This window comes from Polypterus senegalus, chromosome 4 (assembly GCF_016835505.1).
Source record: "Polypterus senegalus isolate Bchr_013 chromosome 4, ASM1683550v1, whole genome shotgun sequence".
NCBI lineage: Eukaryota > Metazoa > Chordata > Cladistia > Polypteriformes > Polypteridae > Polypterus > Polypterus senegalus.
Window position 1 is genome coordinate 46,003,601 of NC_053157.1, and position 23,450 is coordinate 46,027,050.

Consider the following 23,450-nt stretch of genomic DNA (forward strand, 5'->3'; position numbering starts at 1 on the left):
GTATAAATAAGCTTTCAAGTTACACATTTTAACATAGAAAAGTCAGATATGCTTCAGCCTCTAGATGTGTCAAACACCCCTGATCCTGATCAGATTTTACCAGCCACACTGAAAAAATGAAAGATGTTACTTATAATGCTTTACTAAATATATTCCAGTAGTCACTTCAGAAGATGCCGGATAACTGGAAAGCTGCCAATATAACTCTGATTTACTCATTGGGAGACAAAATGAATCCTAATAATTTTAGGGTTATAATCTTTCTTCTTTTGTGCAATTTTTTTAAGTTAATAAATTAAATAAGAATGATCATTTGCTGTGGTGGGTTGGCACCCTGCCTGGGATTGTTTCCTGCCTTGTGCCCTGTGTTGGCTGGGATTGGCACCAGCAGACCTCCATGACCCTGTGTTCGGATTCAGCAGGTTGGAAAATGGATGGAAGGATGGATGGATGACCATTTGCATCTTATTTAAATAATTCTAAAATAAAACACACAAGTTAAATAATATAGGCCTTATTTAATAAACTACAAAAATTAGTATTAACTATTACTAAAAATTAACTAAAATTTGTATCTCCCATCACAAACATTTAATAGAAATTTATAGCATTTCTCAGCTTCTTTTTAGAAGGTTACACAATGTTACTCAGCTAAGGGTTCTCTATAGCAAAGTCCTTTTTATATGCAAAATTCACTAAAACAAAGTACTTTTTCATTACAAAAGCAGCAAAACATGTGTATTTATTTTGTACTTAGCCCAAAAATTGTGATTCAGGAGCTCTGCTGAACAACCAAATAGATTGTACATATATGCCACTTGGTTTACTCCATAGTTGTCAAACCTCTGCAGTAGAGTGAAGCTCAAGAAGAGTTACTGCAGACAAGAGGTACTGTGGGCATATCTAAGGGCATATCTAAGGGCAGGGTAATTGTTAATCAAATTTGACTTCAGCTGTACTTGCTGAGCTCTGGAGTGTTGCTGCAGCTAGACTCTGTCATTTGTTTCCAGGTTTCATCTGGTATGACTTAAAATTTGCTGAGCACATTGATCAGATTGAGGATTAATTTTTTGCATCATTTTTCAGCAAACGTTCTGACTGCTAAGTTTCCCTTGTGTTTATGCTACTTAACTAGTTTTCACCAAGGGCCACTGCAAGGCAATTTACTTTACACAAAAAGTTGTAACTTCTCATTGCCATTGATGCTAGCAAGAAGTAGATAGACATTGTCATCAAGCTCTGCATTCTGCAGTCAGCTTTGTCAACTGTATTTGCCGAAAGACCATGCTACATCCCAATTCCATTATAGTAAAAACCCTTTTTTTTCAGTATCAAGCACTTCATTCTAACAGAATTTGACGTGCATATACCAGTTGGGCTTTAAATCAAATTACAGAACATGCAATATTTTGGTTAAAGTTGTTAGTGACATGTGACTTACTATAATGTTGACACAAACACCATGTTACGATAAGCCCAGCACACTAAACTCAAACTACGTTCATTATAATATATATAAAGATAATGCAAAGTAATAATAAGTATAGACATATCTATGAACAAATAATATGTAAATATAGTAAGTGTCTTGAAGGACAGTTAGTCCATCTCAGGTTACAAGCAAGCAAGAACACAATGAATTTTTTGACACTGCCCAATCTGTAACAATTACATATTAGTTAATTTTACTTCGGTATTGTATTGCAGTCAACCTTGCCTTTATTATTATTACTTGGAAGAATAACTTTTCAGTTTTAAAATGCACTGAAAAAATGTTTAATGGAGAGAATTTAATTCCAGTTTAATGTAAAAGTAGTAAAGTGAACCACTGTGTGTTTATGAGAACTTTATAAGTAAACATGTCATAGCTATATACTTGGTCTTTGTGATGAACAGTCTTTTGATTAAAGAGCGCACAAGAAATTATATTTACAGAGTTCAAAAGAATCTTTGACTTCTTCAAAAGAAAACGATAGCACCATATCCCAACAAACATTTCAATTTTTTCTCTTCAATGTTCTTGTACAAGTGGGGAAGAATGTTTATAAGGATGGTCACCAAGACTTTACCATAATTATTAGTTAAGGTAAGTTTGACGGTGCAGGTTGACTCCTTGCTCCCTCTTCCATAATGGGAGCCTCTTGAACTCAACACAGTTAGTACCGTAACCAAGATCAGCATAGTAGATGAGGACAAAACACACCAAGTAAGGGGATAGTGAAAAGTGTAAGTGATTTTATTAAAAACTCAACAAAAAACAGTGTTCAAAAAGTGCATAAATACATAATCCATAAAAATGTCCAACTGTTAGTGAAGGTTAAAATGATCTAATAGATAAATCCATTAAAATGATATTAAAATTCAGGCAGGAGTCTTCTTTAACACTACAATTCCCAATTACCCCACCAACTAATTGCAGCTGCATGAGTGCTTCCATGGAGAAAGAGCTGGCTATTATTATACAGGGTGGCCCACGAAAAAGTAGCCTTTCCATAAAGAAAGAAACTTGAAATGCAAAAATCTTTACTCACTCTTTACAGAAAGTGCTAAAAATGATTCTTTGTGGAATGGAATACATGTCGCTTAGCTCGTACTCACACATTTGCACTACGTCTAAACAGCTTTCATGATGAGGGTAGTCAATCGGCGCACCACTCTGGCAGGAAGGCGGGCTACTTTTTCGTGGGCCACCCTGTATTACTAGCAAAATACCTGCGTTTCGCAGCAGCAAAATACTGCCTTAAAATTTTTATTAAGAAGAAAAGTAAACCTTTTTAAACTGAGGGAAGATATACCAATAATTATTTGTTAAGGACCTCTTTGTATACCACATTGTCAGTTCAGCCCTCCGGTTGTAATATGACCAAGCTTTGCACTGAGCTTACTCTTGAGCATGCAACGTACAGTTGGCCATGTGAAAAGCAATCTTGCCTTAAATCAATGCCAACCTTTTGTAGGGTCTGTCCCTGAGACTTATTAATTGTCATTGCGAAGCTGAGCCTTACTGGAAATGGGAGATCAGAGGGTATAACGGGGATGCAAGTAATAAAAACTCTCTTCCCTGAGCCACTTCCAGTTAAAACAGTTGCCTCAATTAGGTTCTTTTGTGGACATGTGACCTGAAGTCTCGTGCCGTTACAAAGTTTCTCTGGCTGTAAGTTTCTCAGTAACATTATTGGTGCCCCAACCTTCAAAATGAGATTATGCTCAGGAGTGCCTGGAGGATTCAGAGTGTGGAGAAACTCTACTGGATAGTGCACCGCGTCTTCCACTTCTACAACTGAATCCACAGACTGATATGTTTTCGGTTGTGAAGGTAGTTCTTGAAGTAAAATGTGGTTTATAGTCGTAGTCATGTCATTTCTTGGTGTCAGGATAGCTCTCTCCCTCAACCATGTCAACCGCGTCATTTTCGTTGGAAAGTTCAATATGGCGGCCGACAGTGGCGTCACACCACCGAAATAAAGTACGTACATTGGCTTCGGTTAGTGCAGGGAAGCCGCCTACCAAACTTCGTGAAGATGGGGCCATAAATAAGAAAGTTTAACATAGCGGACGTTGTCGACCATTATAACTGTTACGTGTAGAACTTCGAAATGAAACCTGCTTAACTCTTGTAAGTAAGCTGTAAGGAATGAGCCTGCCAAATTTCAGCCTTCTACCTACACAGGAAGTTGGAGAATTAGTGATGAGTGAGTCAGTGAGGGCTTTGCCTTTTATTAGAATAGATTATATTATTTTATTAAAACAGTCATTTTTTTGAGCCGCAGACCCGCTATTCCACATTAAGATAGTTAATTACAAAATTAAAATGCATTTTAATTTTTTAATTACCACGTTTTTATTGGTGGTGTAATGAGCATAGAGAAAAGAGAGATATAGAGGCCTGGGTGTATATATCGTTTCATATAATAAAACACTATAGATAGTGGGTGTCTCATTTGCTGGCTAAAACACTGACAATTTTACAGTTATAGTGGCTACATCTTTGCAAGTGTTCATGTAATTAAACCAGTTTTATTTTTAATTATTAAAATTTATTTTTCATTAAGAACTTTCTTGCGAATTAAGGCTGCAGCCAGCTGGTTCACATATTTGAAATTACACATGGCTACTGTAAGTCATGAAGTGTATTCCATGGTTGGGAGCATCCACTGATACAGCACATTGCTGGACTGACCAAGAAACATAAAAACAACAACAACAACATTTATTATTATAGCACATTTTCATACAAATAATGTAGCTCAAAGTGCTTTACATGATGAAGAAAATAGAAATAAAAGACAAAGAATTAGAATAAGACAACACTAATTAACAGAGAATAAGAGTAAGGTCCGATGGCCAGGGAGGACAGAAAAAAAAAAAAAAACTCCAGATGGCTGGAGAGAAAAAATAAAATCTGTAGGGGTTCCAGGCCTCGAGACCACACAGCCCCCTCTGGGCATTCTACCTAAAATAAATGAAACAGTCCTCTTTGTATTTAGGGTTTTCTTTGAAGGACTTGATGATGATGGTCATGTAGACTTCTGGCTTTTAATCCGTCAATGTAGGAACATCACAGTGCTTTGATTAGGTGGTGATGGCGCAGATTGCCACCACAGAAAACCAGGAAAAGAAACAGAAGAGAGAGTAGGGGTCAGTAGGGATTTTAGAGCCACCATGAATAGTTATTATAATGAATTGAACATACAGAGTATCAGGATTAAATGAAGTTTAAGTTATCAGAAAGCCATTTAAAGTAATGTGTTTTCAGCAGTGTTTTAAAGTGCTCCACTGTATTAGCCTGGCGAATTCCTATTGGCAGGCTATTCCAAATATTAGGTGCATAACAGCAGAAGGCTGTCTCATCACTTCTTTTGTTTTGCTCTTGGAATTCTAAGCAGACACTCATTTGAGGATCTAAGGTTACGATTTGGAATATAAGGTGTCAGACATTCCGATATATAAGATTGAGCGAGATTATTTAAGTCTTTGTAAACCATAAGCAATATTTTAAAGTCAATTCTGAATGACAAAGGTAACCAGTGCAGTGACATCAAAACTGGAGAGATGTGCTCAGATTTTCTTTTCCTAGTTAGAATTCTAGCAGCTGCATTCTGTACTCGTTGCAAACGATTTATGTCTTTTTTAGGTAGTCTTGAGAGAAGTGCAAACATAAAAATAAAAACATGCAATGTGACTAATTAGGAATTATATAAATACTTACGAGCATAACACAATCTTTTTATTACCGTTATTAATAACATTATTAACATTGCTCCCTCAATGTTTGTTAGGTGCAGTTGACAGTAAAATTTTATGGTGCATATGCTCTATTTTAGTTTTGATTGACAAAACATTTCAATAAAATTATTCATCTGCTGTATACATTTGTGGTAAACTACACCGCAAGCGCAACAGTTTGTAAAGAAAACATTAGTTTAACTATTAAAAAGAACAGTAAAAACAAAAAGGCACATTCTTAAAAATATTTTAAATGTGCAGAAGTGCAGCCACAAATATATTATTACCACTACAGTGGGCCCTCAGTGAGACACACATGGGGTCTACTGGAGGCCTACACAAATCCCCATGTTGCCTGGGCTTTAACCGCTGGTATCCCTGCAATTGTCCACCACTGTCAGAAACAGAAGTAGAGTGTATTTAGTATAAGTCAACAAAATTGGGAGTAAAAGGGAGCCAAAAGAAAGACTGTAGTATACTTACAATAGTGTAGGTGTGTCCAAGCACAATGTCATCATTAGCCCACATGCAAGGAAGACAGAATATTAATAGAGGACTCCCACAGGTGTGTTGTATAGTGCAGTGTGTGCATGTCCATATCTGCCACAATGGAATGATGGAGGTAGACGCAATACCATATTGGCTGGCAAATCTGCAAGCCCATATAAAATGAGTTTCCAGCCAGTAGGGATCTTCATTAGACCACTGAAGTGAGGAAGGAGTCCAATTGCTGAGTGAGTGTGATAAACGTAGGAACTGGCTATACATAAAATTTTCAGGATATTGGGTTTGTGGTCCAGTTGTTTTTGTATATACATTTTTCTCCTTGTACATACAGTATTTTTCTGCTTTCATAGAGGAAACCTTCCTTTGCTCTGTATTTTTTTTTTTATTGTTAGGTTTTTAAAGTGCTCTATTAATCAAATTTAAGTCTTGCTGATTTGTGATGGTAAAGTCTTATTTGTTAATATTTGAAGTCACAAATTATTTTGTGAACTAGGGAATTACAGTGAGTGTAAGGAAAAAATGCAAACTGTGTGTTTTATTGAAAACAAGTGTTTATCTACTAATAGATGCTTATGAGAATGTTTGAGACAAGTGCATATGAAGCTGAAATTTAAACCAGATATTAATGAAAGTTTTTTCCACAACACTACAAATTTAGGAACAAGAATATTCTCCTTAAATATGACAAAATAAAAAATTTGTTCTCTAGTAAAATACATGGCAAAACTGCTATGTTTCTGTGTTGCTTCTGAATTCTCACTCTAAGAAAAACTGATGAAAGTAATGTTGCCCACTTACTTATTATTTATAAACTGCCCATGTGATGATAAAAATGTGTACATCATATGTGTGATATACATGAAAAGTCTATAGTTATAATTATTGTGAAATACTGCACATTACTGACATTGCAATTGAACAATTTTAAATTTAGACTAAACCAATCTGATAGGAAAAGAAACAGGAAAGCTCATCAAAATTGAGTTCCAAAGCAATATTTTCAGGATTTTTTTCCCTCCCTACAAATAAAGAGCCAATTACTACCACTATTAATATCACAATTATCTGAGCTTATCTGGACATATTTGAAATGCTTTATATGTTCAAAACTAGGTGAAGTGATGATAATATTGCTAAATGCCACTAGAGAGCAGTGTTCTTTTGTGCATAATAGGTGAAGTCCTGCTGTCTGTTTCAGATCCTACAAGCAAATCATTTAACATGAATGCTGCTTGGACAGATTCTCAAACAACTGCAGTCATATATTAATCACCCCATCCCCCTTTACATATTGTGCTAACCTGTATAGCTGAGCAACCAATATGTCCCACAATTTTAACAGCAGTTGTTCTTTTTTTAGTACAACTAGACTGAAAAATTTGAAAAAGGTATTAATTCAATACTGGAGCAAGTTAAATCTTTTCACATCTTTTTCTTTGATGCTACGAATTCTGTTGTTGAATAATTATTCCCACTTGGAATGGTGAAGTTGATACGGATGCATGATTTTCAGTGTCAATTACATGCTAATGCCAGTTCCTTACTCAGCAGCCAATCAAGCAGAAAAAAACAGCAATGAACATGGTGACTGCATAATTAACATAAGGGAAGGTCACTTATTTACAATTTAATCATGTGCAATGTTGCTCATATTTTTGTTTAGTAAATATAGGAGATATTTGAATTTTTTAAGTATCCTTGCCAAAAATGACCATAAAAAAATAAAAATAAATAAACTGGACAAATATTCAGTATCTTTAGGGAGCCTGCCCAAAATAAGACTGTGCAACCCTTTCACTGCACTTACTGTATTTTATATCATTCTCTTCACTATGTGCCATTACAGCAAACTTACACAGGATTAGAAGTATAACATGGATGGGCAACAAGAAGACATATGTTCTATAAAACTTTTTGAGCATAATCACAAATACATACAGCATACAGATGGATTCCTTTTGTAAAAATGCCTTGGTAAACTTTATTGTTGAAAAACGCAAACCATGCAATATTATACATTAAACTTAATGTATGTCTGACAAGGAAAAATGAGTATTAAGTGGATTTAAAAAAATTCTGAATTTTATTTTTAACTTCACTGAGAAATTATGGTTATATTCTTGTTTAATTCAAAACAAATACAAGGTATATAAACACTAAATTAAGTTGCATGTATTTTTTAGATTTATGTAGTACCCTAGAAAATTATTTGAGTATTTGTTATGAAAAAAACAAGTGTTTGTTCAAATATGATTTATTTCACATGTAGATAAATCATTTCTTTTATTTATATTTGCATCAGCTCAAAATCAATTTATTTACTGTTAAAACAGGGGAAAATGTATATTAGTAGACTAATTTCTGCTCCTCAAGGCAGTTATGCTTGGGATTAGTTAGTTGGTAATAAAGAAAAGAAAGGCGCAAAAGAAAAAAATAAGGTGGGGCAGGCATGAGGAAGATGTGTGCCAGTGTCAAAAGGGGGAGTGTGGGTCATTTTTATCTTCATGAGCTGAGTGTGAATATTAAAGAAAAGGAATAATAAAAAAATAAAAAAAAAATGACAGACGTGGGACTGAAGAAAGAAGTGGGAATTTTTCAATGGTTTGGTTAACTGATTTGAAGATGGATTGAGGGGGGTTCTGCATCATGGTCACAAGGTAACGGGAGCCTGGAAGAAGTGGCAGCTGGCATGCTCTGTTAGAACCTTATTTTTCTTTGTCTAGATACAGCTTGTTGGTAACAATAAGTCTGTAAGTTAAGAATTTTCTTTCTTTGTCATCATTTCATCTGAGCTCCAATAATAGGTAGCTACCGCAAACTCTAAAGACTACAGTCACTTTACTATTCTAATACTGTAGAATCTATACATATAAAGGAGAGTTGGGATCCGAGAGACCGTGTTTGTGCGTTTGTGGAGGGATGGAGAGTTAAGGCAGGTGGGGGAGTCACGTGATCATCTCCCCTCCCATTCACGTCATTTGATTCACTTCATTTCGCTCTGAGCTGAGCTCCGCAGCTGACGCGGTCTTACTGTTCTTTTTCCTTAGTGTTTAGTCCTCTCTCCTTTACTGATTTATATAAAGGAGAGTTGGAATCCAAGAGACTGTGTTTGTGGAGGGATTGAGAGTTAAGGCGAGTGGGGGAGTCACGTGATCATCTCCCCTCCCATTCACCTCATTTTGCTCCGAGCTGAGCTCCGCAGCTGACACGGTCTTACCGTTCTTTTTCCTTAGTAATTAGTCCTCTCTCCTTTACTGATTTATATAAAGGAGAGTTGGGATCCAGAGACTGTGTTTGTGGAGGGATGGAGAGTTAAGGCGGGTGGGGGAGTCACGTGATCATCTCCCCTCCCATTCACCTCATTCATTTACTTCATTTCACTCCGAGCTGACGCGGTCTTGCCGTTCTTTTTCCTTAGTGTTTAGTCCTCTCTCCTTTACTGATTTACTGTTTACTAGACGCAGTACTTACTGAATAGTATTTTTTCCCTTAGTGTTTCTTAGTGTTTAGTAGACGCAGTGTGCTGGTGTTCCCGGCGGTTTTGCGGTTTACTGTTACCTTTTACTTCGTTTTTGTACTTTAGTGTTTAGTAGACTTTTACTTTATCTCATTTACTGTTGTTCTCAGTGCTGTTGCCCTTTTTTAATTTATCTTATTTAGTGTTTGGTACACTTTTGCTTTATCTCATTTACTGTTGTTCCCAGCAGTTTTGCCATTTTTTTCCCTGTTTCTACTTTTTATGTGGCATGTTCACGAATTAGTCATAGAGAAAATGTATATATTTTGGCTCCAGAAGGACAAACCAAAAATGTTGTATATAAAGAAGCTCTATAAGTCGCATGTAGATACATAATTATTTCAACTACAGTGACTCTAGCAAAGCGCACGTGGTCTGCTAGTATAATATATTGGTGCCTCACAGTTAGGAGACCTGGGTTCGCTTCTCAGGATAACAGGCAATTTGTGGTGCATATGTAGAAAATATAAAATAATGCCTACTTAAGACTAATGCCTTTGCTGTAGAAAGGGGAACTTACTGTTACTGCTCTGAAAAATATTGGCATGACCTCTAGGCTGTCATCTGTGTTGCTCATGGGGACAATGTTCTTAACCAACGTCAATCATGGAGTTCTAGAGACATTTATCTGTCTTCTGCCATTAAATTGGGAGAAGCAATTACAGTTGGAAAGACCAAACTGGAAGCTTTTGTTACAGTAAGTTTATTGATCTTATTAAACTGTATATGAATATTTATCCTGTTTTGGCAAGTTATGCATGCATAGAAGGAATTAACCCTGGTGCAAGACTATTGCTTGGCAAACTTAAACACATGCATGTACATATGTTGTTAATCACTGATAACAGGCCAATTTAAAAATACTGATTAAATTAATTTATGTGTCTTTGCAATGCAAGCGGAAAGTAGACTGAGTAAAACATGTGCATACATTCTACAATGAAAACAAAAAAAATAAATAAGTAAGAAAATGTATGTATTACATTAACATTTAGATATGTTCAGGGACTTAACTATTTTCAAAGTTGGGACACTTTTTTATTTATCACATTTTTTGGTTAATAAATATTCCTGCAAAAATTACTCATTCATAAATACCAGTGATATTACATTATAATTAAATATGAGAGATATTAAATCATAGAGATATGAAGGTAATGTAAGAGTGAGATTGTTACTGAGTTCAAGAATATTTATTATATACATAACATGTCACCAAACCATGTTTCTTCTATCACTAAATTTTAGATAAGTTGCTTACATGTTTTTCCTTTATGGCCAAAAAGATGATGTAATTTACCCTCTATGACATCAAGAGAAATCAGCTGGTTTGACTAAGATTCAATCAAGCTACTGTTGGGCACTCCTACAAGTAGCATTACACAGAAGCTACTGCAGCCTGACATTTTGCTATTTGTTGGAGGAGTTGTCAAACAAGTAAAAGCGAAAAATATACATGTTGGAGTAACATCAGGGTATATTTTAAGCAGTAAACTAATTCTTAGTTGAGCAGATGTTTCTCAGTTTTGACATAGAGTTCAGAAATCTACTGGTAATAGATTATTTAAATAAAACTGGTGCCTCTGTTTATGATTTACTAAAATTACATTTCTGTTCAGTTTTGATATAATTTTACTCACTATATTAATTTGCAGGATATGTAAATAGTTATTTAAAAAATCTGAAGCTTTAATTTTTGGTAAAGCATATTTAAAAACTTAAAAAAATAGCATTGTAAAAGCATCATCATGGGTATAAATGCATTTTAGTAATTTTAAGAATGATTAATGATATAGCATATACAGTATGTGAGTACATGACTTTTGATAACTAAGAATGATTGATTAATACTAATCATTTTCAATGTTTATTCATAGAGCACCCAACCATTCACAGTTATTTAATTCTGATAAATAGACCATTTTAGTTGAGTTTTCGTTGATAATGTGAATATGTAGGGAGACACCCTGAAATCTCATTGTAGACCTATGTATCTGCAGGATCTCTAATGTTGCACCATTCATTTAAACTGGTTACAGTAACAAAAGGAAATACACTGAGACTTGTTCAGGTAGCATCCACCAAACCTGCATTTGCAATTCTAGTCTACCCAGGAGTCATTAATACAAACACCAACACCCACCGTCAGCCGATTTTCAGAGCCATCAGTCATTCTAAACTGCACAGTGATGAAAAACTTCTAATTAAAAATAAAAATCCATACATTGTATACAGTGTAAGTGTAGGTATGTGTTAAGGAGGGTCTTGTGATGGACTGCCACTCTTATTTTGTACGCAGTACTTTTGATTAAGGCTCCAGCTTCCTGCAACCGTAACATTTTTTGGTCCTGTAAATGACTTTTAGGTGGTTGAGCAATGAATGTGTAGGTGAAATGTGGCCACACACAAAAAAATAGGATAAGACCATTGCAAGTGGAATTAAAAGCCACTAAAAAACAGGAGAACACTAGTAATATTTATACATGTGTTTTCATAAACATTAACACCAGTTCAATTATGAATTATAAGTGGGACACCACCAGTACTCATAATAAAAGTAAAAACTGCATCTTTTTTGTTGCTTTCCTCAGAGTAGAGGAAACATCTCTCTACCTCTCAAGATTTAGATCTTTAAGTTTTACCTTGTATTCAACTGCCAGGTATCCAATAAAACTTTATTCTCAGGTAGCTACAGACAGTCTGACAACCTATGAGGCACATGGAAAAGCTACTTTCATGGATCTGAGATACAGGGGGGAGTTTGCGTTGAGGATTAGGGGAGTTGGTTAGTTAAGGTTAAGGCAGGTCATTCTCCTGAGGAAAATTGCAATAGAAGACCTACTTTACATTTGTTGTTTTTTACCCTAAGTTTTTTTCCATTAAACTGGACTCTCCAAACTTTCTTCTTTTGTTGTCATCCCAAAGTTCAGCAAACTATTGATTGTATTATGATAAGGACCACACTAATGAAATGTCTTATATCATAATTTTTTGTTTCCTTCAGATTATTTAATTCAGGTAGACTTCAATATTCAGGAATTGCATATTCTTTCCACTTGATCTACAGTAGTGGACGTTGTACCGTGTTAGCCATTATGAATGTAATGAGAAGTCAAGCAAAATGACACCTAATATTGGCTAACTAGAAAGATTACATTATGAAAGCTTTCGAGGCAACTCAGGCCCCTTCTTCATGCAAGATTACATTGCCTGAAGAAAGGCCATGAGCTGTCTCAAAGCTTGCATATGTAATCTTTTTAGTTAACTTATTCTTCAGAAATAATCCACCAGTATGTGTGATTTGTTTCAAAGAGACTGAAGACTAGTAACATAGCCCAGGCTCCCCAAAAAATGGAAAATATATTGGTGAAACATGACACTCATATTTTTCTAGTATGTTTAATGAGGGATCTGTAGTCAATTAATTCGAAGATATTATCTGACACACTTGCCAAGCGAACAATTTAAAAGAACTATTTAGGATACACAAATTACATTAATAACATCCTAATAATGTACTGGAAATTATTGTTTTTGATTGGTTTTCTATTCTCCAGTTTGGTTACTAATGATCTAAAATTGTGTATGTTTGCTTTCAAACAGATTGAACACTTTTAACATGTACAAAGTATTTCCAGCATGATCATTCACATATGTAGGACTTTTTTGTTTTTTATTTGCAGATATTTTATTTTAGTTATTCCAAACATTTCTTCCAACTCAGTGAGCTAATTAAATTTTAGTCCTGATTATTTTTCCATCTCTGTTAAGATAACAGTTGGAGTATACAAGAAGTATAAATTATTAATATCAAAGTAGCATAATTCTGATCTGCACATTATCTATACTTTTGCTCTATCATATATATAGTAAAAAGTACCTTTCATTTGCTTTATACTACCTGTGGCTCAAGTGGTTCTTTTCTGTTACCCTGCTTTAGACAAACTTTTGATTTGACTGTTGATATTCTGTGCATTTGGAACATTGTTTCCTCATTTTGGATTTTTAATGTGATTGAACAAACTTAGTGGCAAACCAAGAAGAATAACCTGAAGTAGAGCAACTATTCCTCTAATATTTAGCATATGAATTTAAGGTGTCATTTGTTATGAAGCAGTGTTTGTTCTGCAGTAGTCTCGTAAGTATCACACCACCTATAGTACAATCAAGTTTCACGCAACAGTGGAAGAATAGAATAGAAAGCAACTCAAAAAACATTATGCTGTAAAGTATTTGGTAGTGTTTGTGGTAGTTAGACATGTATTCAATGGAGGGAATAAAATTAGAAATGAACACGCAACAAATACTGAATAAGCAAATGAAAAACAAAAACTACCAGTGCGCTCTTACGTGTTTGAGCTATACACCTGGGCTTGTTGCAGTGAGTTCTTGTTGCATATTTTTGTGCAGCATGAAACACTGTTTCCTGTAGTATATATACACTTAGGCATATTTGCTAAAAATTAAAACTCATGTAGGTACCTTATTTGTATTGCAATCATGCATCATCAATGAAACGTTCAATGCCCCTCTGCTAAATCTGTCCTGGTGCCAACTTTGAGTTATTTGTGTATTATACAGTCATTTTCACAGCCATTGGTAGATGGAGAGGGATTGTCAAGAGTTTCTGTTTCGCAACATGTTTTTATTTCCCATACAGTTTCAGACAGTAAAGTTTTCTAATAATATATTATCTTGAACTTTGATTGAGTGCAAGTATGCAAACTCAACATTGACATGACACCTTCTAGTATTTTAATGAGTAGTTGTGCTGTAAGAATGGAAGACTAGTCAAAATGCCTCTCAGTAAGTTGTGTATTGTAGGTTGAAAAAATCTTTTCAAATAATAATATTACATTTTATTTATTCATAGGAGCCTTTCCAAACACTCAAGGACACCGAACATTAGATGAAATACACATTATAAACAAAACTAAAATACAGAATTCTAAAATTAATAAATGCCTGAAAATTATTAGAACTGTATTTTTTGGCTCTAAGCAGTACTGCTACATCAGAAGTAAGTTAAATCCTTATGTGATAGAGATACATCAACAGATTGTAGAAAGATTGTCAAAGCTAAAGGTCGATATTGAAGAAATGGCATCCACAAAATATTTTTTATATAGTTTTATATATTTTTTAAAATATTCACAACAGTTTTTTTGGGTAAGGAGTATTTTGTAAAATTCCACAATATTACTAATGCCATTCTACACTTTCAATTAAAATACACATATGTATGATTTGGTGGCAGCATACAGGTGTGTATATGATGACATCAATCAAGTTAATCTCATTGAATATTTGGAAACCTAGAATTGATTGTAGTAGATAGAACTGTAAAGCCTGCATGTCAGGGGTCTGGACAGAATAAAGATTAAGAGTTTGAGATTAAGATGCCTTTCTAAACAAAGCAAAACCTTCTTTTTGTTTTTAACACTGGAGCAATTTGTTGCCTATTCAAGTTCAGACTTACATGGAATAAAATATAGCTAATTAGAATATCAGGCACCAAACTAAATATCAAAGTAGCATTTTAATAAACAGAAAAAAGATACATGTCAAAAACTTCAGCAAAAGGAATTGAATCAGAAGCATTCACATGTTTTTATTGCTTTTGTATTATTTATAGATGCTGTAATCTAAAATTTGAAAATTCATCCATTGCAAGACATACAGTACATAGTCACTTACACATTGCAAGTTTAAAGTCACCAATTAACCTAACAAGCAATGAAGACTTATTCTTAATAAAAATTATAATGTTAATAACAATTTTCTAATCTTGATTAGTGAATAACAGTGGTTAGTGCTTCTACATCACAGATCCACTGGTGTAGGTTCAAATCTCATGCCTAATAAATGTCTATGTTGAATATAATCTTTCTAAACATCCCTATTTAGATTTTTACTTGGTACTTAGGTTTCCAATCCATATTTCAAAAATGTTCACATTGATTTGTAATTTAAATTGACTCTTGTCTTCTTCCATGGCTGGCTTCCACCTTGTGCTTGTTGAAGCAGAGACCAAGTCAGACTGTGGGCCATGACCCTTAGTAGAATTAAGTGTATTTGATGGTATGATAATATGTTCTGCTATAGTATATAAAAGATATAAGGATATAACAGTCAAACAAACCTAATGTTTAAAGATCTGATTTACAAAAGTATTTTTCAGAATGTTAATACCAATTTAGTTTGACAGTTTTTTTAAACCTTATTGCCGATAGAAATATTCATGCTAGTTAAGTGCAACCATATCATGCTTTAAAGTAGGTAATTTCTGCCTGGCAGATCTGTTGTAAAGGAGTTAGAACAAAGGTCATATTATACTGTACATCATAAATAAATATTTTATGTTATTAAGCATAACCAAAATATCAGAATCAAAATAGTATACAAAATGAAATACTATACATCATAAATCAAAAAATGTAAGGTAAAATCCCATTTTTATGTTTTTATTAAAGGGGTACAGAAGAAAGAGCCTCTCTCTCTCTCTCTCTCTCTCTCTCTATATATATATATATATATATTTAACAAAAATTAATTATACCTGTCTTTAAATCATTGCTGTCTTCTGCAATGTTTTTATATTTTATTATTTTATTAATAATAGCAGACATTTATACGTTATATGCTATATGCGAAAAATATTCAGGCCCATATCTTCAAGATGGAAGCGGTACACATCAGAATCACTGTGAGTTAAGCTAGTAAAGAAGAAAGGATGCAAGCCCGTGGTTAGAGTTTGCTATGTGCCACCAAATTCAGATATGTTGGATAATAACATATTATTTAATCAAGTAAGATATATGGGCAACAAAGTGATAGAAGTCATGGGTGACTTTAACTTTCGAAACATTGATGGGAAGTTCCTACTGGGAATACAAAGGAGGAAACTGAAATGGTCAGATTTTGAAAATAAGGTATTCTAGGTGTCTTAAAGAAATCTGAAGAAACTTGATAGACTGAAAAAAAAAACAAAGTGGAATAACCAAAACCTATCTGTATCTAATGAACACTGCTTAAAAGTTTTTTTTTTGTTAATAACAGGATTTTCCAGTAAAGTGTCTGCTAAGCCAGCTACTATTTGTCTCTAGAAATTGTCAAAACCTGTAAATCTACCAAGAAAATAAAAAAGAATAATCTTTTCTAGTCAGGCAATTATTGTTTTGAGAGAAAAATACAGTATATTCAAAGATAATAAACCTTAGTTGTAAACAGGTAAAGATCATAACCAGCAGATCTAACTGTAACATTCCCAAAAGCAGAAACAATTCCTGGCAAGACATATCAGGGCATTACCACTGAATCCCTGAAGCCTACAAAAAAACTTGGATTGACACTTGTAAATGTGTCAATCAACACAAGCAGCAAGCAGTCTGCTATCTCATCCCCCCCCATCAGCCGCCGCAGCTCAATCAGGGGGGAAAGAGTTCTCCCACCTCAAGTCTTGTTTATCTGGGTGTAAGGTGCCTGGAATTGTATAGGGTAAATAATATATCGTTACTTGGAACACATGCATTTCGTGTGTGTTCTGTGTCTAGAACGATCTGTGTACGTGTAGGATGACAAGAAATGCGAGAAATGCAAGAAACACATACCTAAAACAAACTTTTTTCATGTTATATTACTAACGGCAAAATTTTGACATGAAGTGTATAATGTGTGAAGACTGGAGTCCAAATATGAAATAAACACTTTCACAAAAGGTACACATATAACAAAATAAATGCACTTTTATTCAAGACTATAACTGAAGAAAAAGAAATCAGGTTAGGGTACGACACTGACACAAGTGATTAGGTGGTGCAGCAGTAAGAATTACTGACTCATAATCAAGAGGTTGTGGTTCAATTTTGGTCTTTGCCCAGAATTACTGTTTTGAGTAATAAGGAGCACTTATTGTTAATATTATACAATAAAAACATCTTGATCTGAGTCTGTAACAGCTGATGAAAATCTATAGCACTTATAAAGGTTAGCATTTTTTTTTTTGTTTTATTGTCTCAGTCACGTTCACGCTCCCCCCAATCTGACACTGCTGTTTTCAAATAAAGACATGATATAACAGAGGTGAACTCAGGTGAGGATGAGGGTTCTACATCGGAGAAAGAGAACAGAAGCCCTCCCTGCAAGAAACGTCCACTCACACACAAGAACAACGCAGCTGCACCAGGCGTAAAGGCAAAAAGTGGCACAGTTTGGATTCAGCAACAGGTTGGCTGTCATCCTGCCACACACATGTCCAACGAAACAGCAGGGCTTGCAGAGCCTGTTTGCGATTATGTTTCTAGATAGTCTTTACATGAAAAACATTTGTATGTTACTTATATAAATGCCACATCAAATGTTGTTTGCCTATATTTATTTGCTTATCTTCCTACAGAGTAAAGTCATAAGTAGACTGCAGAGCTTCCTGTGTTTGATCGACACGGACATGCTGACACTGTACATGTGCAATGCCACCCCTTATTCAGGAAAAGATCAGTTACAAAAAGTGCGAAGGCAGCTTCCACCTGCAGCTATAGACTCCAATACATGCGTGAATGTCCTGTGCCCAAAAAAGAAGTCTCACTGCATTCTCGTACCAGTGCTCACATACTGAAGGGTCAGCATGGCACTACCAGATCTAAACACTAGTGTGGAGAGTCGCTTGCGTATTGACATGTGCATGTGTTCCAAATAACAATATATTATTTATCCTATAAAATTCCAGGCATCTCACACCCAGATAAAAATGACTTCAGCTGGGAGAACTTTTTCCCCCCTGAGTTGAGCTGCAGCGTGGGGGGATTGGATTGCAGGCTGTTTGCTGCTTGAGCTGATTGACACATTTAGAAAACAAAAGACGCAAATGGAGAGGTGTGAAGAAATTTAAAGTGGCCCAGGATTCCGAGTTTTTTCGTAGGCTTCAGAGATTCTAGTGTTAATCAGCCAAAAGCAACAGCTTAACAGAACACTGAACAAAACTTAACAAATGCCCCTCTACCCTTGATTTATTTTTTTTCAGGCACAAACCTCAGTTATCAGTCCTAAACACTATAAAACAAGACAGGAAAAAAATAGTTCTGTTTAAAAATAATAGAAAAAGAAACATTTTTATTAGCTCAGAAGAAAAAAAAAGCTGGTCTTACTCTGTCAATGACAGAAAAAAAAGTTGTGTGCTTATTTTACAAAGAATCTGCAGATTTGACTTGACTTGAACCTTGAATAACACTACAAGCACCAGAAAAAGAATAGTTAAAGCAAAGGGAAAAATAAAAAGGTCTCAGAATATTCCAAAATTATTTAAAACACAAAAATAAGTTTCATTGCCCATCATCATTACCTTACCTTGATCTGTTTTTCATTTTAATGAAAATTAAATTATCTCATTGAGCAGCTCTTGCAGGACAGTTATGTTCTGTGCTGAAAATATAATCTTTGTGTTCAATTAAACTATTAGCCAAATAGGTATTTCTTTGCATTCTGGGAGAAAACTGGAAAACCCATAAAAAGCCTAATGAATACAAGGAGAACATTCCTATGACACACTAGCAGAGTCTAGCCAGGGAACTTCATTGGAGATGTTGTGCATGTTAGGCAGCCTTCACCCTAATTAATTACTAATTACAGCAATATATATTTACATATTATAATACAACAACCACTATAAATGCAGAGGAATCTCTTTTACTATTGAGGTCAAACTGTGAATAGCATGGCATTTGTCGATGTCAACATATTAGGAAGAAAGTCAGTAAGACATTTAGAGAACACAGTTATGTTTGATTATTTTGCTGAATGATAAATACATAGTAAAAGTATACACTCTACTAGTATTTCTATAAGAAGTTTATTTAGAAAAGTACCAAGGTGGTGAAAAAATAATTTAAAATAAAAACAAAGACTTAGGGCAAATAAATCATAGGAAATGTATTAGAAAAATCTGTAACAACCATCAACTAACTGCTTTTCCTTAGGTACTAAATGCCTAAAAATAGAAATGTAATGTTCTACAGAAGAGAGTGCAAAGTCCATTTTAAAGCCACAGTAGGGCCCTTTAGGGCATGATTTTGCACAGCAAATAATTGCATCTCAGGTGTTTAAAAGCCCTTACAGTCTTAGAAATATTTCACAGTCCACACCCTAGATGGCCTATTTACTTAGAAGTAAAGTGGTGAGCTTTTTAAGGTTGATTGGATGCTAAGGGAATACCACTAAAGTGCTCGACAGGTGGTGGCTTCTGCTGTATTTTTTAATATTATTTTTTAGAAGTCCCTTTATTTTCCACATGGGAGAGGCTAATTAATCAGTGTGCTTTTGTTTAAAACTCCATGAAAACAGTGCTGTTGAAAAATGTTGGCATTTTTCCTTGCTTGTGAAATAAATTAAAACCATTCTATTAAATAAAACAGAAATGATTGCGTAGTGTGAATGTGTGCCTACAGAGCTGGTAGCTGTCTTGTGCCTGATGCTGATGAGCTCCAGACTACCACAACTTTCTAATAGACTAATGAATGAACTGAGATGAAGAAGGTATAAATCTGAAAGTCTTATACTTCTGACGTAAACATATAAAGTATGCAAATTTTCATTGAGATATATGAGTAAAGTAAAATTAAATTAGTTAACATCAAACTGCTCAACAATGGGAAGTATAATATACAGGTTCTGGTTTGTTAATTAAATTAAAGTTTCTTTATATGAGAATATCTTAGTAAGTACTATATGCATTTTTTAAAATCATTTTCAATACTAATGGTCCTCCAATTTGTTTCAATTTTAAATATTAAAATTAACATACAGTATATTAAGTTTTGGCTGTAGTTTTTTTTTTTTTACATTTAAATAAAAAGTGCAGTATTTCTCCTGACTCCCCTGTGTCCCTACCCTCACTTCCCAAATCACACAAACCTTTATACATCACTAGCAGAATACCCGTGCTTCGCAGCGGAGAAGTAGTGTGTTAAAGAAATTATGAAAAAGAAAAGCAAACATTTTAAAAATAACGTAAGATGATTGTTAATGTAATTGTAAAAGCATCATCATGGGTATAAATGCATTTTAGTAATTTTAAGAATGATTAATGATATAGCATATACAGTATGTGAGTACATGACTTTTGATAACTAAGAATGATTGATTAATACTAATCATTTTCAATGTTTATTCATAGAGCACCCAACCATTCGCAGTTATTTAATTCTGATAAATAGACCATTTTAGTTGAGTTTTCGTTGATAATGTGAATATGTAGGGAGACACCCTGAAATCTCATTGTAGACCTATGTATCTGCAGGATCTCTAATGTTGCACCATTCATTTAAACTGGTTACAGTAACAAAAGGAAATACACTGAGACTTGTTCAGGTAGCATCCACCAAACCTGCATTTGCAATTCTAGTCTACCCAGGAGCCATTAATACAAACACCAACACCCACCGTCAGCCGATTTTCAGAGCCATCAGTCATTCTAAACTGCACAGTGATGAAAAACTTCTAATTAAAAATAAAAATCCATACATTGTACACAGTGTAAGTGTAGGTATGTGTTAAGGAGGGTCTTGTGATGGACTGCCACTCTTATTTTGTACGCAGTACTTTTGATTAAGACTCCAGCTTCCTGCAACCGTAACATTTTTTGGTCCTGTAAATGACTTTTAGGTGGTTGAGCAATGAATGTGTAGGTGAAATGTGGCCACACACAAAAAAATAGGATAAGACCATTGCAAGTGGAATTAAAAGCCACTAAAAAACAGGAGAACACTAGTAATATTTATACATGTGTTTTCATAAACATTAACACCAGTTCAATTATGAATTATAAGTGGGACACCACCAGTACTCATAATAAAAGTAAAAACTGCATCTTTTTTGTTGCTTTCCTCAGAGTAGAGGAAACATCTCTCTACCTCTCAAGATTTAGATCTTTAAGTTTTACCTTGTATTCAACTGCCAGGTATCCAATAAAACTTTATTCTCAGGTAGCTACAGACAGTCTGACAACCTATGAGGCACATGGAAAAGCTACTTTCATGGATCTGAGATACAGGGGGGAGTTTGCGTTGAGGATTAGGGGAGTTGGTTAGTTAAGGTTAAGGCAGGTCATTCTCCTGAGGAAAATTGCAATAGAAGACCTACTTTACATTTGTTGTTTTTTACCCTAAGTTTTTTTCCATTAAACTGGACTCTCCAAACTTTCTTCTTTTGTTGTCATCCCAAAGTTCAGCAAACTATTGATTGTATTATGATAAGGACCACACTAATGAAATGTCTTATATCATAATTTTTTGTTTCCTTCAGATTATTTAATTCAGGTAGACTTTAATATTCAGGAATTGCATATTCTTTCCACTTGATCTACAGTAGTGGACGTTGTACCGTGTTAGCCATTATGAATGTAATGAGAAGTCAAGCAAAATGACACCTAATATTGGCTAACTAGAAAGATTACATTATGAAAGCTTTCGAGGCAACTCAGGCCCCTTCTTCATGCAAGATTACATTGCCTGAAGAAAGGCCATGAGCTGTCTCGAAAGCTTGCATATTGTAATCTTTTTAGTTAACTTATTCTTCAGAAATAATCCACCAGTATGTGTGATTTGTTTCAAAGAGACTGAAGACTAGTAACATAGCCCAGGCTCCCCAAAAAATGGAAAATATATTGGTGAAACATGACACTCATATTTTTCTAGTATGTTTAATGAGGGATCTGTAGTCAATTAATTGAAGATATTATCTGACACACTTGCCAAGCGAACAATTTAAAAGAACTATTTAGGATACACAAATTACATTAATAACATCCTAATAATGTACTGGAAATTATTGTTTTTGATTGGTTTTCTATTCTCCAGTTTGGTTACTAATGATCTAAAATTGTGTATGTTTGCTTTCAAACAGATTGAACACTTTTAACATGTACAAAGTATTTCCAGCATGATCATTCACATATGTAGGACTTTTTTGTTTTTTATTTGCAGATATTTTATTTTAGTTATTCCAAACATTTCTTCCAACTCAGTGAGCTAATTAAATTTTAGTCCTGATTATTTTTCCATCTCTGTTAAGATAACAGTTGGAGTATACAAGAAGTATAAATTATTAATATCAAAGTAGCATAATTCTGATCTGCACATTATCTATACTTTTGCTCTATCATATATATAGTAAAAAGTACCTTTCATTTGCTTTATACTACCTGTGGCTCAAGTGGTTCTTTTCTGTTACCCTGCTTTAGACAAACTTTTGATTTGACTGTTGATATTCTGTGCATTTGGAACATTGTTTGTTTCCTCATTTTGGATTTTTAATGTGATTGAACAAACTTAGTGGCAAACCAAGAAGAATAACCTGAAGTAGAGCAACTATTCCTCTAATATTTAGCATATGAATTTAAGGTGTCATTTGTTATGAAGCAGTGTTTGTTCTGCAGTAGTCTCGTAAGTATCACACCACCTATAGTACAATCAAGTTTCACGCAACAGTGGAAGAATAGAATAGAGAAAGCAACTCAAAAAACATTATGCTGTAAAGTATTTGGTAGTGTTTGTGGTAGTTAGACATGTATTCAATGGAGGGAATAAAATTAGAAATGAACACGCAACAAATACTGAATAAGCAAATGAAAAACAAAAACTACCAGTGCGCTCTTACGTGTTTGAGCTATACACCTGGGCTTGTTGCAGTGAGTTCTTGTTGCATATTTTTGTGCAGCATGAAACACTGTTTCCTGTAGTATATATACACTTAGGCATATTTGCTAAAAATTAAAACTCATGTAGGTACCTTATTTGTATTGCAATCATGCATCATCAATGAAACGTTCAATGCCCCTCTGCTAAATCTGTCCTGGTGCCAACTTTGAGTTATTTGTGTATTATACAGTCATTTTCACAGCCATTGGTAGATGGAGAGGGATTGTCAAGAGTTTCTGTTTCGCAACATGTTTTTATTTCCCATACAGTTTCAGACAGTAAAGTTTTCTAATAATATATTATCTTGAACTTTGATTGAGTGCAAGTATGCAAACTCAACATTGACATGACACCTTCTAGTATTTTAATGAGTAGTTGTACTGTAAGAATGGAAGACTAGTCAAAATGCCTCTCAGTAAGTTGTGTATTGTAGGTTGAAAAAATCTTTTCAAATAATAATATTACATTTTATTTATTCATAGGAGCCTTTCCAAACACTCAAGGACACCGAA